This window comes from Eurosta solidaginis, chromosome 1 (assembly GCF_040869045.1).
Source record: "Eurosta solidaginis isolate ZX-2024a chromosome 1, ASM4086904v1, whole genome shotgun sequence".
NCBI lineage: Eukaryota > Metazoa > Arthropoda > Insecta > Diptera > Tephritidae > Eurosta > Eurosta solidaginis.
In genome coordinates, this window is record NC_090319.1 from 358,591,611 (window position 1) to 358,612,499 (window position 20,889).

Genomic DNA, 20,889 nt, shown 5'->3' on the forward strand with positions numbered 1-20,889 from the left:
TTGGCACACTTTGCAAGTGAAATTATTTTTCCCACTGGTTGGTAAATTTTCTAACATTTTTCACAATTAAAAACTGCAATATAACAATCGAATACGACACAAAATATGTTAGCAAGTATTTTTGTTGTATAGGGAGAATGTTTACAACAGTGCTTCGCGAAATTTTGTATGTGAATGGGCAAGGCGTAATAAACTTCAATTGCCAAATCTGAAGTTCCTTCATATTTACAAACGCAACATCTTGGTTGATTGTGATGATGTTATTGGAATGCATAAGCTTGTGCTAAACGCATCTATATGAAAAATGTCATTGTACCGCGGCCTTAATTCCGCGAAATTACAATGTGTCTTTACTTTATCCGTCTTTGCTACAGAATTATAGCATTTTTTCCATTTTTCAAAATTTGGTAGTTTTGATATAAGGAAGCATAAACATATATGTATCTATCTCGATTCTTTTAAGCTATTACGTACTACCGTTATCCAACCAAATTTATGACACCCTTGTGTACAAGAATGCACTGGGTATAAAAATCACCGACTTATCTATACAAGCGACAACTTCTTCGGCCGGACACTAGTTGTCACTATGTCTTATCAGAAAGCGATAAGTATGAAATATTTGTATAATCTAATCAGAGCTAGATTGCAGTAAACAACTAAATTGTCGTTTATGATATTAATTATTTGCCAAGCCTATATACGTACGACTTAATTGTTAATTTATTGGCATACTCCAAATACCACAGGCTCATTCCATTTCAAGACACCCGGTCCGCGCAGGACATGATTTATGATTTCGATGAAATTTTAATATGTGGTTCTTTGATCAAAATAATGAAACACGTGTATTTTTTTTGCCTCAAAAAAAATTTTTTACGGATTTATCGGCAATTGAATTCCATAAAATGCAGTCGGAATTTTATTCACCTATTTTTTCAACTGTCAATAAAAAAATAAATAAATGTAAGGCGCGATAACCTCCGAAGAGATTTAAGGCCGAGCTTATCTTCCAATGTGCGTCGTGCTCCTCTTGGTTTTCCCTACAAATTGGCCGGGCGGGACCTACATGTTTTGTGCCGACTCCGAACGGCATCTGCAAGGCAGATGCTTTCACTGAGAGCTTTTCATGACAGGAATACACTCGGAGCGCTTGCCAAACACTGCCGAGGGGCGACCCGGCTTAGAAAAATTTTCTTCTAATTGAAAAACCTTATTTCTAAAATTTGGATGTTGCTTTGCCCGGGGTGTGAACCCAGGGCATACGGTGTGGTAGGCGGAGCACGCTACCATCACACTACGGTGGCCGCCAACAAATTTTTACTAAATACTAAAAAAGAATACTAAAAAAGAATTATGTGCAATTGTTTATAAATTTATATAAAATTAAAAGTAATAACGAACATTTCAAAGAAAAAATTATGAGAATCGGTTAATTTTTGACAAAGTTAATACGGGATTGACAGCGCATGGAAAAACGTAAGTTTTTGAACTCTTTTGTTCTTGCTTTGGCGTTCCCGTTGCATTGCCTGAGGATTGGGAACATAGCAGTAAGGACGTGGGTGTTCAAACGCAACGTTAACGCGAAACTAATGCAAAAGTCGAATGTGTTTGGGCCTTTAATATTTCGATGTGGGCCAATGTGTACATCGGTGATGATAACCCGCTATGGTTTTTTAAATAGTGCGCTATAATATTAATTTAATAATGGGATTAACATAATAAGAACAGGTAAATTTTATATTTATTTTAGGTCTGAAAAAAAATATATTTGGGTTGTTTACAACCTCTCTAAGAACAGGTGGTCTTTTTGATTTATTGCTTTTTGTAAATAGATAATCTAAAAATAAAGATAAGCGTTTTCTTTATATTAAATGAGCCTACGTGACAGTATCTGCATTTAGCTTTTGCTGCTCTGTTAGTATGTCAATATGTTTATCAACTTACAGACCAAACATTTTATAAAATTTTCACATATGCAGTAGGCAGTCTTCTACAAAGACCGGCAGTACTATATGTGAACCAATAAATTTTAGTGTATGTTTAAATAAGTGTTTATATTGGAAACCAACCTCAGATCCGGCAATATTCTTCACTGCGCATGTAGACTTGCGAACACGAGAAAAGCAAAAAATATTATGAACAAATTTTTAATTCTGGAAAAAACTTCAATGAATTCTGTTAATGAAACTATGCAAAACCTATAACAATAACAAAACTAAAAACGAAAAAAAAACAAATTCGATGTCGATTCTTTATTTGTAATTTTCAGAATTTTTGCGGTGGCTTGAAATTTTTGGAATCTTGTCTAGAAACTTTAGGGAGTAAAAACTTCTTAATAGTTATGCACCTAGACCAAAGTTAGGACAGAACAACCGTCTGCCGGGTCTGCTATGTATATAAAAATGAAACGCTGTGCGTTAGTCTCGCTAAAACTCAAAAACGGCTTGACCGATTTCGATAATTTTTTTAGGTTCATGCGGTAGGGGTGTAGGATGGTTTAAAAAAATGTTGTTTGAAAAAGTGGGCGGTGCCACGTCCCCTATTATGAAAATCTGAAATAGATTGATATAGAGATTCCATATACGAGTGGGATGCAGTGGGAGTGGGAGTGAAAGGGAAAGTTAGAGTTGGTTTGGGAGTGAGAGTTGGAGTGAGAGTTGGAGTGCGAATGAAAGTTAGGGTGAGAGTTTTACTGGGAGTAGGGGCAGATGAATGGGATAAGGGAGCTACAAGAATAGGAAGAAAAATGGAGGAGGCTCACTTTTTGAGTGTAGACAAACCAATTTTAGGGCGGGACAAAGTCTGCTGGGTACACTACATAGTACGTTATAAAGGTCAACGGTTCAGTAAACCTGATATCATGCCCCTCTATTTCTTTAGTTATTGTCAAAGGTTTGAGAATAATTAGAGAATGATTGCGGCAATGAACTTGAGAGCTATCAATTTCGCAAAGGTTGGAGAATGATGTTGGATATTAACTTAGGCACCATGGTTTTCAAAGGTTACAGAAAGATGTTGTATATCAACTTGAGAACTATGAATTTCTCAAACGTTGAAAAGTAGTTGGTGTATGATATTGGATATCAACTTAATAACTATAAATTCTCAAAGGTTGAAAAATAATTGGTGAATGATAATCAACTTCAGAACTATTAATTTCGCAAAGGTTGAAGCATGAAATTGGATATTAACTTCAGAAATATCAAATTCGCAAGGGTTGGAGAATAAATGGAAAATGTTGTTGGATATCAACTTGAGAATTATCAGTTTCTTAAAGGTTGGAGAAATATTTTTTCCATGTTTGTTGGGATATTGCGAAGATAGTAAGTTCGTGAGCAATGTTACGGAGCCTAATCATCGTCCGAGATAAACAGCTGTGGTTATTCACCATGCCATTCATGGCGTAGTAATTGCTTGCGGGTATGTCGATTGTCTATTTCCTTTTCCCATCCCAATAGCACATACACGGCTTAACCACCATTTCATACACCCAAACATTTGTGAAGTCCAAAGATGATGAAGAGCAAAGACAAAAAACAAGAAATGATCGCTATTAAAATCGACTTGAATATATTTAACTTGAAGTCACAATTTTGGATACACGAGAAATCGGTTTGATGATTTACATACATTTTGAATAAGACCGAAAAGGGTGACTCACTATGCAAAAACAACTGAATGTAGGCAAAATGAAAGGCAGTGCCATGAGTTAAGATAAAATAAAATGAATTTTAACTTTAATAAATAAAAACACAAAATAATATTAAATACTAGCAGACCCGGCAGACGTTGTTCTGCCCTAAATTTGGTCAGTCTGCATACGTTTTAATAAGCTTATTCCGACTTACTCTGCCCTCGCCCCTCTACTTTTTCCTAATCTTTGTATTTACACCTCCCTCCGTATTTTTCGCTTCATCTATATCCATCTTCCTCTCATTCTACCTCTTTCTCAGTCTCCTTCTCTCTTTTCTCTTCTCTCAAGTTTTTCTCATTCTTCTTCATATCTTATTGCCAGTCCCAGAGGGTGGTATGTATTTTGTTCCAGTTCCTTTCCGAGTCTCAGTCCCAGTCCCACTCCGAGTCTCAGTCTCAGTCTCAGTCCCAGTCCTAGTCCTAATCCCAGTCCCAGTACCGTGCGTTTGATAGGCGTATTTTATAAACGAATTTTACGATTGCCCCTCTTCACATTTTGTGTGAAATCTCCGAAATAATTTGAGATATTGATATAGATCTCACATCACAATGTAGTACTCATTTCTACCTTTCGTTTGACACCCATGTTGGAAAAACTAATTTTGGGTCACATTTGGGTCAATAACTCTGGAACCGGATAAGATATCCTGATGTCTTAAATTTTAGGATAGACGTCTGGTGATATAATAGTGAAGGTTTAATTCAATTCAATGGGGTAGTTTTTGTGTGTGGTGGGCATAATGGTAAAAAAAACAACATTTTTGGCCACCCTTGGCCCACATTTTGGGCAATAGCTCGGGAACTGGGTGAGATATCCAAATGAAGGTTATCCTAAGTTTTAAGTTAGACGTCATGTGATAGAATGGTGAAGTTTCATGCAATTCTAACCAGTAGTTTTACGTGATGCCCGGACAATCATACAGACAGACAGACAGACAGACAGACAGACAGACAGACAGACAAAAATTCTAAAAATTGTAGATTTGGGTTCCGTTGGTCCAATAACGACCTCTCCTCTCAGTTTTTCTTGAATATCTTCAATGTACAGACATCAACCTGTTACAATTTTATTATATGTAGAGATATTACAAATTATTGGTTGGTAGAGCCGGAAACTAATATTGCGATAATATCTTAAGTGGATTTGTCAAATATATATCGTCAATTAATATGAAAAAAAACACAAATCGCATTAACAAAATTGAGGTATTTCGCTATTCAATTAACAATTATCTTTTTGGCGTTACTTTGTATGACTGTTCGCATTAGCGATGCTGCGAATCGAATCCACAAAAATCAACGCGAATGCAAAATCGAATTATATTATTTGGACGTTTGCCTTAAGTGCGCTTAAAATAAAAATAATGCGGTCCCACCACCACCTATAAGATTTCTAAAAGAACGAAAAAGACGAACATGTAACCGATGCCCAGAGAAACTTAGATTATGGAAGTAATACTTCTCTCCTCTCCTAAATAAACACTGCGATGTACCGCACAGGGATGATGAATGATCCAGCTATCGATTAAATTAATTAAATTTTCAACATTTGAGAAATTTAATGTTCCTCCACCCGATGAAAAACAACAAGGTCGCGGGCGCTGATAGATTGCTTGCGGAGCTATTCAAATACGGCGGCGAGGAGTTGGTAAGGCGCATGCATCACCTCCTTTGCAAAATATGGTCGGACGAGTGCATGCCCGACGATTATTTATTATTATTTACCCAGTTCACAAGAAGAGGATTCCTCCTGCGCCAACTATCGCGGAATCAGTCTTCTTAATATAGCATTTAAGGTCCTGTCAAATTTATTATGCGAGAGATTAAAGGTCATCGTGAATCGGCTGTTATGCGGCTTTACACCTCGTAAATCTACCTCCGACCATATTTTCACAATGCGCCAAATGTTGGAAAAAACTCCGCGAAAGCAGAACTGACACATCACCTATTCGTCGATTTTAAAGCCGCTTTCGATGGCATGTAAAGGAGTTGCCTAGATGCCACTATGTCTGAATTGGGTTTCCCAGCAAAACTTATACGGCTGTGCAAAATAACACTGAGCAACACCATCAACTCAGTCAGAATTGTGAAGGACCTCTCCGAGCCGTTCGAAACTAAACGAGGTTTCAGACAGGGTGATGGGTTTGATGGTGAATTATGGCAAAACGAAGTATCTGCTGTCATCGAGCAAAGAGTCAGCGCATTTGCGCGCCGGCAACCACGGTGCTGTTGGCGTTATAATTTCGAAATAGTAAAAGACTTGGTTTATTTGGGAACCAGCGTTAACACAAACAAAAACATCAGCTCTGAAATCCAGCGAAGGATCACTCTTGCCAATAAATGCTTTTATAAACTAGGAATGCAATTGAAAATTAAGTCCTCTTATGGCAAACAAAAGTCATGCTCTTAAAGTCACTTATCGTACCCGTTCTGCTTTATGGGACGGAAGCATGGACATGACAACATCAGATGAAGCGGGTCTGAAGCGGATTTACGGATCTCTACGTGTTGGCGACAGCGAGTAGTGAAGAAGATTTATTGATGAGCTGTACGAACTTTTCGCAGACACCAACATAGTCCAGCCAATAAAATTCAACGGCTACGCTGGCCAAGCCATGTTATGCGCATGAAAGATGATGCTCCGGCTTAGTAAGTATTTTTATCGGAACCCGCCTATTGAAGCAGAAGAAGTGGAAGGAACAAGTGTTAAACGATTACAATCGCCTTTGCGTTCCTATTGGCGCAGTTAACCCAGCGAAGAAGCGACTGCCACGCCTTGTTAGACGGCTATAATCGTTTAAATGGTAAGGCGCCAATAGTTCACCACGAACACCGAACTATGACATTTTCTTAAAAATGTTTGCATTACTAGAAATTTCCATAAGCCTACTCAAGCGCGGATATCTAAAATTCGACATTCGCAACATACCTAGTATATACGTTGGTTTTCCAACGAGTACATACGATAAATATCCGGTTTTCACCACAAAACACGCAAATGTGAATGCAATCAAATTATACGAATGGCTCCGCACGGAATCTAGCCAAAATATTACAGTACATGCGTTATAGTAAATAATTATTTGCTTATTCACTACTTGGATGGTTTATTTTGTTGTTGTTTTAATTTGGCCCAAAACTGCTCGCTTTTAATTGTTATGTGCGCTACTTTTAAATTAGATTGCATAACCCACTAACAAAAAAAAAAATGTTCGTCCGATATGCATAAATACAAAAAATAAAACAGTTTAACGGCAATGCGTTTCAATGTGCCCCACCACGTCACGTTTACAGTTTTCATTCACCCACTTGCTCAGCTCGTTGAGTCATTCACTGCGATATGAGCGCACTCTACTACTTTGTACCCGTTACCCAACAGACATCGAGAAAATGTTTCTCCAGCCTTTGAAAAATGTATAGCGTTCTAGAGTAAATCCAACATTCTCCAATTATTGTCCAACTTTTGAGAAATTTATAGTTCATAAGTTGATGTACAAAATCGTTGTCCAATCATTCCTGAACCTTTCAGCACTTTTGCTTGCAGCACTGCTAGTTTTGCTGTTGATTGATTGTTTTGTAGATACATGTGCAGCTATATTTAGCTGGCAGCTCCATGCAGCAACTTACGCCAAATTTTCAACAATGTTCTTTTTAAACTAACTTAAGTTTTGATTTAATTGATTGGAGATCAGTTTTGAAATTAAAAGGAAAAGTTTTGAATATACATTTTATATTTGGAACTAGCAGACCCGGCAGACGGTGCTCTGCCCTAACTGTGGTCTAGCTGTATAACTTTTAAAAAGTGTTTACCTCTTACTCTCCCTCATCTTCTCTCTCCCCCTTTTCCTTATCCCTCTATTTACTCCTCCATCTGACTTCCTCTTTCTTTGCTGCTCTTTCTCCCTCTCCGTCTTTTCCCTCACTTTTATTTCCGCTCCTTCTATCCCTATATCTCCATCTTCGACTAACTCTATCTTTTTCTCAGTATCTTTCTCCTAACTTCTTTTCTCTTCGCTCTAGTTTTTCTGCACGATAAGCTGGCATGTCTTTAGAACCTCACTTTTGAAAGGAATAACAGCCAAACACAACTCTGCAGTCATAGTTCTGAAAATCCATTTTTTAGCTATATAGCTCTTTACCAATCTTCATTATTCACCCATTACTACATCCAGAGATATGCAATATAAAATATTCTGTGTGTATGGGAAGTGCAACGCATTCTTCGTCATTACACCGCATTTTCTGGTTGGTGTTAGGGATTTACCTCATATAAGTCTTTACTGAATTTCAATGTACTAACATGCACTGTAGTGCAGTGTCAAAGATTCCATTTGTATGGGAGGTGACATGTCCCTTTTATGTAAGGGAATGATTTTGAGCTCATGGACATCCTTAGAAGGTTTCTAGTGGGTTGTGCAAATTTGGTTGTGATCGGTCGATCCGTTTAAGAAAGTGCCACTCACTGCCCTACCAATTGGTGTCCTGTTGAGTTAAAGTCTATTATAGCTGTTAGGGCGCACAGTGTTTCGTGTAGAACAAGCTAGCTGGACAAAAACAAAGTTCTTATTCCAAGAAAAGTGTAATGGGAAATGAAAGAAAACAAACAAAATAACGGGATTTTTGCTTTTTTTGATATTTTTTCTCATATATATTGAGTAATTGAAGTAAGAAGGCAGGAGTGGCGGTAAAATGCATTGATTAATTTGCAAAATTATTGTTGAATATTAAGCTTCATATTTCTTTTAAGTGAACACTTTTATATAATTTTTTTGATGGATTCTAAGCTCGAAGGTAAGTAAAATTTTTTAATAGTAATTCTTTCGCAATTAGAGTATTTTCAATATATTTAACATTCCGTTATTAAGAAGAAAAGGTATTTTTTCTCTATATTTTTAGCTTTAGGGACAAAAAAGTTACATACATCCGCCGACGTCCGGGCTAAATTTTACATATGTTATAATCGCAAGTATTCTCTAATAGTCCAAAGAAAAAACTATTGCGAATTCTTTGCACATCTATTTTTAATTTTTTTTTTTTTGTAGATTTAGTTATCTCTACATATAAAATAGGATGTATGTACGTACCAGCTCCGACGAGATATTTGAACCTTTAAAGCTGATCTACAAACGGCAAAACCAATCCCCAGGTACAGGGAACAAACACGTAGCATTAAAACACACAAAAATAAACGCGCAAGGTCAACAAGAGCACACCAAAAGCAAAAAGGCGAAGATCACTGACTTCAACCTGCCACAACCTACCGCACCAGTCACCAAGGCATAAAAACAGGTATCTTCGACCTTCTTCTACCATGTATTGTCGTCCAATTAAATTTATTTTTTCTAAAGAAACAAAAGATTTTATTGGTTTTGAAACGAACAAAGTTTTAGAGGAGATAAATGCGTTGTTGCCAACAAAGTACATGCTCGAAGAATACGAAGTTTCCGTAAATCACAATATGCTTCTAACAATAATTGACGGAAAAGTTTGCAATGCTTTGACTGAAACTTCTTCCGCACAAAAATGTTATATGTGGTGCCACTCCAAAAGATATGAATAATGAGTTACGGTACTTTACGCCTAACCGAGATAATCTTGATTTTGGTTTGTCTACTCTCCATGCATGGATAAGATGTTTTGAATGCTTGCTTCAAAAGTGGCAGCTTAGGAATGAGGCAGATAAAGAGAGTGTAAAGCTACGTTCCAACGAAATCCAGAATAGAAGGTTTTTCGAAAATTCTGAGGCTAGTGCTGAGATTACGGGTTTGGATGTAACGCTCATCAAAAGATTCGACACTCTCCTTCGCGCATTAGCATCTGGGTACAATATAAATATCCAAAGATTTGAAAAATTTGCGGTCGAGGCTAAAAAACTATACATAGATCTCTATCCATAGTTTAATATGCCTGTTACAGTTCATAAAATCTTAGTGCATAGTACTGATATTATAAAATCAGCAATTTTACCTATTGGTCAACTTTCTGAGGAAGCACAGAAAGCCCGTAACAAAGATTTAAGACGATTCAGGGATGATAACACACAAAAGCAGTCGCGTGAAGCCACGAATAGAGATCTTATGAATATGTTGCTTATAACATCGGATCCTTTAGTTAACAGTTTTAGGGAGATACCTAAGAAAAAAGTTAAAAGTCTGACTTCAGAAGTCTTAAATTTACTGTCCCCCGATAATGTTGAGGAGTCAATAAATACCCCAGTTGTTTCAAGCTTTCACAGTAGTGTTGCTGATGTTCATGACTATTCCACAAGTGACTCATCCAATGAAAGTGATGATAGCGAATAATAACATAATTATAAAAGATAACCTACCCTATAACTTTTTGTTGGATCAGGTTTTATTTAATTTAAATCTATTGTCTTTTCTACTTTGTATTATACTTTACTTTTAAGTTTTTGTAATAAGTTATTTTCACATAATTAATTTAATTATTTACATTGTTGTTATTATTATTGTAATTCACTTTTACATTCCTCACTGGTACTATAAAATAATTTTGTAAAAATTGTAGTGCCAGGATAAATACTCAAATAAATACAAAATATGTATGTACATATGTACAGTCACTCACATAAATAAGTAGACACCCCTTTTTGGACAATTCTTACAATCTTCGCTTTCGCAAATTTATTTTAACTAATTTCCCATAAGAAAATTTGTCACGATCTATAACAAAAACTAAATTACATATATTTAAAAAATGTTTGAAAAATTCGACGAATTTTCATAAAAAATTAAAAAAATTTTTTTTTGGAATTTTTTAGAGTATTGAGATTTGTAGTCCATTCAATTTAAGTACAATAAAGTAATATTCTTAAGTCCTTTAAATTTGTTTGGATCTATGTCACTTATTCACATTAGTTACTGTATATCAAATAAGCAAATGTATGCATATGAAGTAAAATTTTGGAAAAAAAAATAAAAAAAGAACATATGCCTGAAAAAAATGACGTAGTTGTAATCAATGACTGCATATGAAACTGAAAATCTCATAAAATAATTTTGTCCAGCTAGCTTGTTCTACACGAAACACTGTGGGGCGGGTCATATTGTATGGGGAAAAAAAATTCAGGTGCACATCCAGTTTCTGAATCTATGGGTCATAGTGAGTAATATTGTCCATGGGACCATAGGTCTGAAATGAATTTCGAGCTTCCTTAATTTTGTTAGAAAATTTTATATCCCAATCCGAATCCGAATTTGACATTTATTTTCATGTATTTTATTTGTGAGAGCTGCTATTCGGATTGGGATATAAAATTTTCTAACAAAATTAGGGAGGCTCGAAATTCATTTCAGACCTATAGTCCCATGGACAATATTACTCAGTATGACCCACAGATTCAGAAACTGGATGTGCCTTTTCAACAATAAATGTGGCCCACCCTAAAGCTGTTCTAAAAGAAGTACATCGGGCCTTTCAACGCTGCCGCAGTCTCTATATGGTGCTGGATTTGTGATAACAGAGAGGCTACAACGTCAAGACCCCTATTTAACTGTCGCATACAAGCGCCGCACAACGATCTGCATTAATTCCAGGTTCATTAATATATCGACTTCGCTTATCATCTTGTAGCAGTCATCATTAGCAAGCGCCGCATGGAAGAATGTGCTGACATGTTTAAATAAAAAAACACTATGCTATGAACATTTTCTTTCATTTGTTTGAGTCGCAAAACCACTCACCAAGTCTGGTTTAAAAAAAAAATTTAAGATGTTTATAAACTCTCAGGCTCAGGTCTTGGTAGCTTTTTTGCAACAAATTGTTTTTTCATACCCAAAATCAATCGTAAATATGTTTACGTTCCTGGTTTCTAATAATACTTACTTTAAGTCATTGTTAGTTTCATAATACACAGATATCAAAAATTTACCTGAAATGAAGAAAAAAGGTGGGGTTAATTAAAATTATTAAGCAACAAACTATACTTATAAAATTAAGATAAGCAAAAACAGTTGCCTTAAAACCAAGGCAAATCCATACAAGATGATCGCAAAGTTAATTCAACCAATTCGCCGTGCAGAAAATTTTCAAGTGCAAAGAAAATTAGCATTGATTTCGATTTACTGACATCTTGCTGTACCAAGGCATGGAAAATGTGAAGAAGGAGCAATCAACTGATGGGATAATAGTACTGAGTACGCCTTTCTTGAGACTGTTTAAAAAAACATAAAAAACGACAATGCTGCAACAAATTTTCGATTATTAAATTCGAAAAAAAAGTTGCTAGACCAAACGTAAACTCATACATAACATTTTTATTCCAAATTTGTATGTTATTTAAGGAAAGCTCAGTTTACTTAGTGCACAAAATATTTCAATACATTTCTTTAGTCGTAGTGGAAACGGCAGCACTAAAACGAAGCTAGAAAAAAATAGTGCACATCCAATTTTTGGAATGCAGTGTAATGCAATCAAAATTTAGTGCACTACCTCCAAATATGATCAACAGTATAGGCAGTTCGGTGTATCAACCCATTCTGTAGCGATATTTACGTAAGCTGCCGTGTTCGGTTAAGAAGTGGGGTCAGTTAAAAGTCGACCTGAGCGTATGGTCGCGTAAATTATCCAAGAAGTTGAGCTTGCTGTCTAGCCGTACTCTCAAATATTTCGTAAAAGTGCATGTTTCTACATTTGATTCCCAACCGTCATATAAATGGTAGCAGAGTTTCAGTTTCTTTGTAAAGTTGAAGATTTCCGTTTTCGCTGTTCCATCTGAAAACCTTGATCAGGCATTCATTTACTTACGTTGCACCTAGTTTAAGTAATGCCAGCGCGCACTTTCCTCAGCGGCAGTGGTCGCTTCATCCGCGAAAGCATTATAATGAAAAAGAAAGCCGTACATAATAGTTTAGAGATCGAGGCCTGCACCGATCCCTGGGCTACCATGCCTTTTATCTTAAACTTTCTTTGAATCTAAGACATTTGGAATGTTAGATTCATCATCAGAAAAGTATATATTGTAGAGTGCCCTATTCGGAAACAATGCTGTTGACGAGGCAGTACTCCACCATATTATATAGCTATCCTGAGGCATTGCTACATCTTTTTTTCTGCAGTGTCCGTGGATATGCTATTCGATGGCCCATCAAAGAATGTCTTTCACTTCCTACTACTTATTTATCTTTTGACTTGACACCTAGATCACAAATAAGCAATAGATAGCACAGCAGCCATGTTAGTAGCTAAGCATAGTGTAATCAAATCCGGCAAATGACTCCTCTCTAAAGCATTTAAACAATATGTTACAAAACGTATTATAAAAAAAGTAAACCACAAAATTTATAAATATCAGATAATGAGGTAATCAAAGTAATGTTTACACCACAACAAAAAATAAGTTTTTTCCTATACAGTTTTATAAATCGTCATTAGATTATTTACAAAACAAAAAAAAATTAATAACAATATGCTGGGCAAACATTACATTGATATGGCCTTCGATGACTTAAATACTTTGTTACAATGTGGTTTTGAACGTGATAAAAGTCTGCGTGTAAACACATTTACAGCTGTGAATTGGTATGACATCTGTTTTTAAGCAAACATTGTTCAGCGAGCTTTTTTTATCATGAACCACAATTGACTTTGTGTACTTTAAACAGATCTTGATACTGAAATAGGGGACTTACTACAAAAGCACCTAAATAATCAGCCTTATTGTAAACTTCATGTGAATAAATCAATCCCATGAATTTTTTATTTCCCATGAACAAAAAATTCGTATCGTTAATTTCATGTGAATCAATCCTTATATTCGAATTTCGAATATGCTATTGTGAACATCACTCATGTTTTGTTTACAAATTTTTGCAGACAAAATTGCTGTTGTGTAGTCAAACATTTTTATTTTTGCGTTAAATATTAAAATTTTAATGATTAGTGCTTGTTTAATTGAAGAAGAAACTAATACCAGTCAGCAATTGGCTGAACGAGTGTGCAGGAGGATATTACGCGACAAGTGTAATCCCCTTGAATTACCCAATGCAAGGTAAACATGCAAATAATTATACTCGTAAACCAAATAAATAATCGCGTTTTAACTATTTATACATAGCTTTCACCAATTGTATAGAATAAATAAGCCGGCGTTCAAATATTTGTTGGATGTATTGCACAGTGTTCTGCCAGTGGCACGTAAACGTTTTGCAATAGACACAGTCGTAAAGCTTTCAGCTGCTCTAAGATTTTTTGGTGAAGGAGCATACCAAAAAGGAGTAGGGCAGTCAAGTTTTAGCCACGTCTTGTCTGAAGTATTGAATGTTTTTGAGGAGTGCCTTTGCAATCAGTGGATAAAATGGCCTACTAAATACGAAATGCGTGAAATTGGTTTGGATTTTCATCAACAATTTAATATCCCAGGCATTATTGCCTGCATAGATGGCACACACGTTAGAATTATAGGCCCTAGGAATAATAAACACTTATATTATAACAGAAAGGGTTACTATAGTATGAATGTTTTGCTGGTAGATTGGTAAAATTTGTGTATGCTTTTACGCATGTTAATAATTTTATCTGCAGGTATGTGATAACAAAATGGCAATAAGATACGTCGATGCTACACACGCTGGAGCCTGCCATGACTCATTAATTTGGAATACAAGTGAATTGAGGGTTTCAATGGAGCAGGATTACTTGCTAGGCACTAGAAATGTTTGGCTGCTAGGTAAAATTTTAAAGAAAACTGTAAGTCCCAAAATCAAATTTTGTTCATAGGCGACGCTGGATATCCACCGGAGCCTTGGTTGCTAACACCCCACAGATCAGCGGAAGAGGGCTCCACAGAAAGCAAATTTAATGAGGTTCATGCACGTGGACGTAACATTGTGGAAAGGACCAATGGCGTCTTAAAAAATAGATGGAGGTGTGTACTAGGAGCCAGGGAGCTACATTATTCGCCTATGAAAGCAGCTCAAATTACTAATGTCTGTTGCGCGTTGCACAATATATGCTTAAAGTATCGGTGCGATGACACACCTTTTATTTCAAATAGAGCTTCTCAACCGGAAATTTCTGAACAAATGCAGTTTGAAGAATCTGAATCGCATTCATCATACCTCAATGAGGCTAAGCGTATTAGAGCAAATATAGGCAATTGCCTTATGTAAATTTATGACAAAATGTTTTTATAATTGAATGACACTCTTCAAAGAAACGTCTGATTTGTATTAGCTCAAAAGCGGCTTTATTGTTAATCTCGCTTTACCAATTTGAAAAAATAAAGTACATAAAATTCATTTTTTTTACAAAAACGTTCGAAACATTCTAATTAATGCCTAAGCTTTTCTTTGCAGCTAGTATTTTCAAATTTTGAACCTCGATTTGGCTGTTTATAAGTATAAGTTTACGGTCAACTTCAACTTTTCTGAGCCTTTCAATTTCCGAATTGTGGCGTTTTGTTTCCTTTAGTAAACTGTTTTGAATATTTTGAAAGTTTTCTAGGCCTTGGTTTAATTCCTTTAAGTGGCCTTCTATTTCAGTATAGTGATGACTCTGGATTTCCAAGCCCTTTCTGACGTTGTCATTCATTTCTTTTTGAACATCTAGTTCAATGTTTAATAGCTCCGAAGGGTTAATTTTTGTGCGAGTTTTCTGGCTGGTTTTTTGTGCAGGCAAAGCACTTTCCCTTTGCGTGTCACCGGCAGTTTCAGTGCTATTTTCGTCCAAGCTATTGTCCATGCAACTAAGTTCCACTTCAGAGTCCTCACTAGAGCTGTTGTCTTCATCACTACTGTTATTTTCACGTTGCTTACCAGTTGATTTCGTTGCATTCAAACCAGAAGGCTTGCCATCTTCGACACCTTCCGCAGCTGCTACTGACGCAGGTATATCCAAAATTGACTGTTCTAATACAGAAAAAACATGTTGCTTGCAAGGTCCTCCACCGGTCTTTTTCCTATTTTTGGTATTTTCGACAGGCTTGTTTCGTACGTATCGTTTTTGATAAATCCAAACCTGTAAGCAATGGCTATATAAATTATGGCACATTCCATAGCCACATTGCATTGATAGTCACCTTTTACCATTCGGAGATTGATTTTGATGGTGGGCCCATGCTATTGAGGGAATTGTTCAATTTCTTCCAAAAAGCCAGCACTTTATCTTTATTTTTTTTTTTGGAAGCCCTTTCCTATTTTAGGATTTTCGGCCATAATGCTTACCAAGAAAGTCAACTGAGTTTTGTTTATAGACCTAATGTGATATAAAATAATTCTTAACTAAGTTTAATAAGCAATAAACAATCCTTACATTTTATCGAGTGTTGTTCCCAACTTTCAGTTTTGCGAACAAATTCTATACATTTACGTGGAAAAAAAATGGAAAATGGGAAATTTTTCACATGTGAAGTTCACAATGAGAACAGAACATATGTGGGAATTTTTCCATTGGGAATTGTATTCACGCGAAGTTTACAATAAGGCTGAATGGGTTTCACTTTTAGTTGAAACGTGAATCACTTTGTGAAGTCGGTGATTTCCATGAAAGTCATCTTTATGCGACTGACTGACTTCTTAACATTATCAAGATATTACAGAAGCAAAACTTTTTTGGTTTTATAGACCAAACATCTTGATTGTTTAGTTTGTGTGGCGACTTCGTTCTAACTCCAGAGCGTATAAGTTAACCAAAGAATATTGTATAAAGAATTGCGAATGTTCAAACGGCTTTATATCAATCCAGTCCTAATCTATACATCCCGCTGCAGGTAATTTATTGATAAGCTACCCATGCCTGAAGCCCAGGAGTATTGGAAAGCTCTCCAAACAAAAACTTTCTTAGAAACTAATTTTATTCTATTTCGAAAGTGAGCTGGAGAGTTGCACAGTATGAGTGCCTCCGTTGCCTCCATCGCCGGAAGATTGGAACCATGAGGAAACAGTTGCCCAGTGAGTACTGCACCTAATTTGCACTTAGAAACCCTACGACTGCATTCGGTACCATCTGAGAGATACGACCTTTGCGAACAGATTAAGGGCATTAGAAATTTTCCACTTTAGACATGCCTTACTTAAGAGGTGACTAAGATACACAGATTCAAAGGTTTGTTAACCGCGATTCAAAGCTTCCGCAACCCGATTGTCAACCTTACCTACGCGAGGCGAATCCATACACATATTTATCAAGCGAGGCTCTGACGACCCCAAGCTCCTTATGGAAATGGACCGTAATATGGATAACATTCCCAAAATTTTCGTATCTACAACAACAGCATACACAGAACCGAGAGTACCAATGGTAAAATAAAATCAGTCGAAATAGTGAAACTGAAACCCGAAGGTATTAGTACCGGAGCGTTTGGAATTCATTACAGGCAAAGGAAAGCCCATATCCGCAAGACTCCCTTAAACTTTTATGGAGTGTTTTTGCAGACACAAAAACAAAAACAACAGATGCGACCCAGCGCTTCCTGAATCTCCATCGGCAAGCACGGTCCGAAAAACCGGACGATGCCGTACTAACCCATCATCCATCTCGTTTCCCTGTAGGTTACGATGATGTAGCATCTCAATCAAAAGAAGCTCTATGGCCGACTCCAACACTGACCAACAAGACCCAAACAAAACTTATTTCAATTTCCTAAACATTTCATTCGACGCTTTAAAGACTCAACATTTTATTTTGCTGAGAATTTTTGATTACTTTTCTATTCCATCGATTGCGACTACATATGGGCCAGACTTAGAAAATATCCTTATTTAAATCAGTTGTCGTCGGCTAGTGAACTAATTATTGGCGCCACTTCACACGTATTATTATTCTCCTCCGTTTAGATGCCGCTGAACAAGCAGAGTAGCAACATCGGATGAGGCTATTGTTTATTTGCGCATTTGCGAAAAGATATGTTGCAAACAAACGCTCATGCGCAGAATGTTTTTATGGTTTAGGTTAGGTTGAACTGGTCGTAGTGTTACCAGTAGTTTGTTTTAACGACCAAACTGAAAAACCCTATCAAAAACCAGGACCTATGTTATAAAATAACTCCGTCCTCTTGGCAAATATTGGAAGCTTCCTAGGGCTTAAGCCACTTGCTGCTTCTAGATCTGACAGCTATATCACTCCTAATAGCTGGAGTCTTAGCCTGGCAAGCGCAAGGCACGATCGTTTCCTCCTCCAACCCTCACTAAGGTAGTAAGACCTACACATAATCTTCGACACTTTACAGCCCCGCGTTTGAACCCATGCCTTTGCCGCTTGGTCGATCATGGGCACCTCTCGCCTTCGCTTAATCTCGCCCAGTCTAATTGGGACGTCTACGGAGCAAGCTTCAAGGGATGCGCCCGTTTTAGCTAGTTCATCCGCTTTTTCATTCCCATCTATTCCCATATGCCCTGGGACCCAATAAAGATATATGCTTCTCCCTGTCCCAATTCCCTCCAGAGACTGCTTACACTCTTAACACGCATTTAGATGCTGTGCTATGCGAGATTATTGCCTTAATTGCTGCTTGACTGTCAATATAAAAGTTAACATGGTTGTAGCTTAAGCTATTCTCTTCCAGGGTTTCTACTGCTTTGGTTACGGCTAATATTTCCGCTTGGAAAACGCTACACTAATTCGACAGGCTGTAGGATCTGTTGATTTCCGCATCAGCACAGTATACCTCGGACCCTACTCCTTCCACTAATTTGGAACCATCTGTGTACACATGTATCACCTCGTCCGCCATTTGAGCACCCTTGCGGCAACCGTCCACCTATATTGTAGCCTTAAGATCTCCCTCGAAGCGTAGATAGGGAATCAGGTAGTCTGTTCGTCTTGTGATTGATGACGCTATACTACTATGGTCGTATGGTCGGCGCTCAAGCTGCCCCGAGGCACCGAGCCTGGTTGCAGTTGTTAACGCTATGTTCTTTGCTACCAGGTCTACAGGTGGAATGTACAGAATGACATACAGTGCCGTCGTCGGGGTTGTTTTCAGGGCTCCCGGAATGCTAAGCATTGATAGTCTGCATACCCCCTCTAATTTTTTGTGGTAAAGAGTGGGTATAGTTCAAATAATCTCTTTGACTTTGCTGTGATCTTATTGTAAGCATATACTGTAAACAGCTGAATATGTAAACTAAGTAGTAGCAAACATGAGCGATATGATTACCGAATATGCTCTGACAATTAATAAAATGTGAGTCAAACACAGCGAACCAGCGACTTTCACTTTTGTTTCGAAACTAGAGTAATAAAAAACACACCACAATAAAATTATAAACTAAATACAAATATACCTACATATACTCGTATGTATTACAGTTGTTTTAGTGATTATCAAAGAGGCTAGCCTATTTAATATATACAAAGGCAAAAGCCAAACGAAATATTAATAACATACATAAACGAAATTTAAGCTAGTAAATAAATAATTATTTTTAAAGCATATAAATGATATTACGCAACTGAAATTATTAAAGAAAAATAACATGTGCTACAAAATATATACTTTGTCCAAGTTTATGTACCTACCGACAATTGAGATTATACTAATTGGGCCAAAGCTCTGCAAATTGAGAACTCCCTATAAGTCTTTTGGAAATTGGTGTTTTATAAAATGCTAGCAGGGTACCCGGCGTTGCTCGGGTTGGGCAGATACTAATCTAATAAGAAGTTGTATTTTAGCGCATTCCTTCCCGTTACTCAAAATCAAGCAACCAGTATATAATATTTAATTGATGTTCTTCAAAATGTATCTCCCAACTTTTCTCATTCTTACCGTTTGTAATTTCCTTATCTGTCCCTCTTCCTTTCTACACCCTCTACCTCTCTCCTTTTTTCGTAGATCCCTCATTCCTCTGATTTATCATTCTTTGCTTTGTTTTTTAAATTTTATTTTGTCTCATACAACTTATACTCAAAATCTCATAACTTAATCAAAATATTTTAGCTGCACAATTTTTGTCTTTCATTTCATATAGACAGCTACTTTTACAATAGAATGCGTAAACTTAATAAATACTATTAAATCACTCAATGCATTCGATTTAGCTTTTTGTGAATTCAATGCTATGACCAAACAAAAGTTCTGCACTTAAGCATGTACATGGCGTATGAGTAACTTTTGCTGACATACAAAATTTGTCGCACCACCCAGTGGCGCACGTGAAATTGAAAAAAAATTTAAGTTTTATTTTTATTAAATTCTATAGCCTAAATTTGCTGATGATTGAAGTGTGGGAAATACGTTTCAATAGGGAACACACATAATTTGATTTTTATATATATAGATTTTTTAAATATACCCTGCAAAAATCGTTGGATCATGTGGTCCACTGGAGTACTTACATTTATACTCCACAGCAGCAATGGACCAACTCATGTTTCTACACGAACATATTGTAAGCTGATCATTGCTCGTTTTTAACGATTGTAATCACTACACGATGTTGATTGGACTGTAGGTACTCCATGGATTACTCTGATGTAATGCGGAGCTGGAGTATATGGTCCAGTCCTAGGACATCGCAATGTTAATTGGACCATATTTTTTGTATGAATTTTGTTTAATTTTGGAGTACTCGGTTGGTCCATAGCGAGTACTCCATACATGGGATGCGGATGCATATTCAAATATCCGGATATCCAAACGGATATCCGTTGACACGGATAAAATCCGGATAAATCCCATTTTGAAATTTTCTTTTATTTTTGTATTTTGTTGCACCATATCATTGTTGAATATTGACCTAATTTACTTAAATACTGTAAAGATATTCAATTTTTTGTTAAAATTTGAATTTTAAACAAATTTTTTTTAAGTGGGCGCTTTCTTCATCCGATTTTGCTAATTTTTATTTAGCACATATATAGTAATAGTAGTAACGTGCCTGCCAAATTTCATCATGATATCTTCAACGACTGCCAAATTACAGCTTGCAAAACTTTTAAATTACCTTCTTTTAAAAGTGGGCGGTACCACGCCCATTGTCCAAAATTTTACTAATTTTCTATTCTGCGTCATAAGGTCAACCCACCTAAGAAGTTTCATCGCTTTATCCGTCTTTGGTAATGAATTTTTTCGGTTTTTCGAAATTTTCTATATCCAAAAAGCGGGCGTGGTTATAGTCCGATATCGTTCATTTTAAATAGCGATCTGAGATGAGTGCCCAGGAACCTACATACCAAATTTCATCAAGATACCTAAAAATTTACTCAAGTTATCGTGTTAACGGACGGACGGACAGA

General features: G+C 36.5%; 1 protein-coding gene and 1 long non-coding RNA gene across 3 annotated transcripts in view; one reads left to right on the plus strand and one right to left on the minus strand.

Annotated features, from left to right (window-relative positions):
- The window catches only part of LOC137238123 (lateral signaling target protein 2 homolog), a 150,635-nt gene that overhangs the window by 95,579 nt on the left and 34,167 nt on the right, over positions 1-20,889 (minus strand). The window lies entirely within an intron of this gene.
- On the plus strand, positions 14,047-14,598 carry LOC137244831 (uncharacterized). The gene is made up of 3 exons (XR_010951206.1): positions 14,047-14,183; positions 14,239-14,383; positions 14,434-14,598. It is a non-coding gene; the product is annotated as an uncharacterized lncRNA (long non-coding RNA).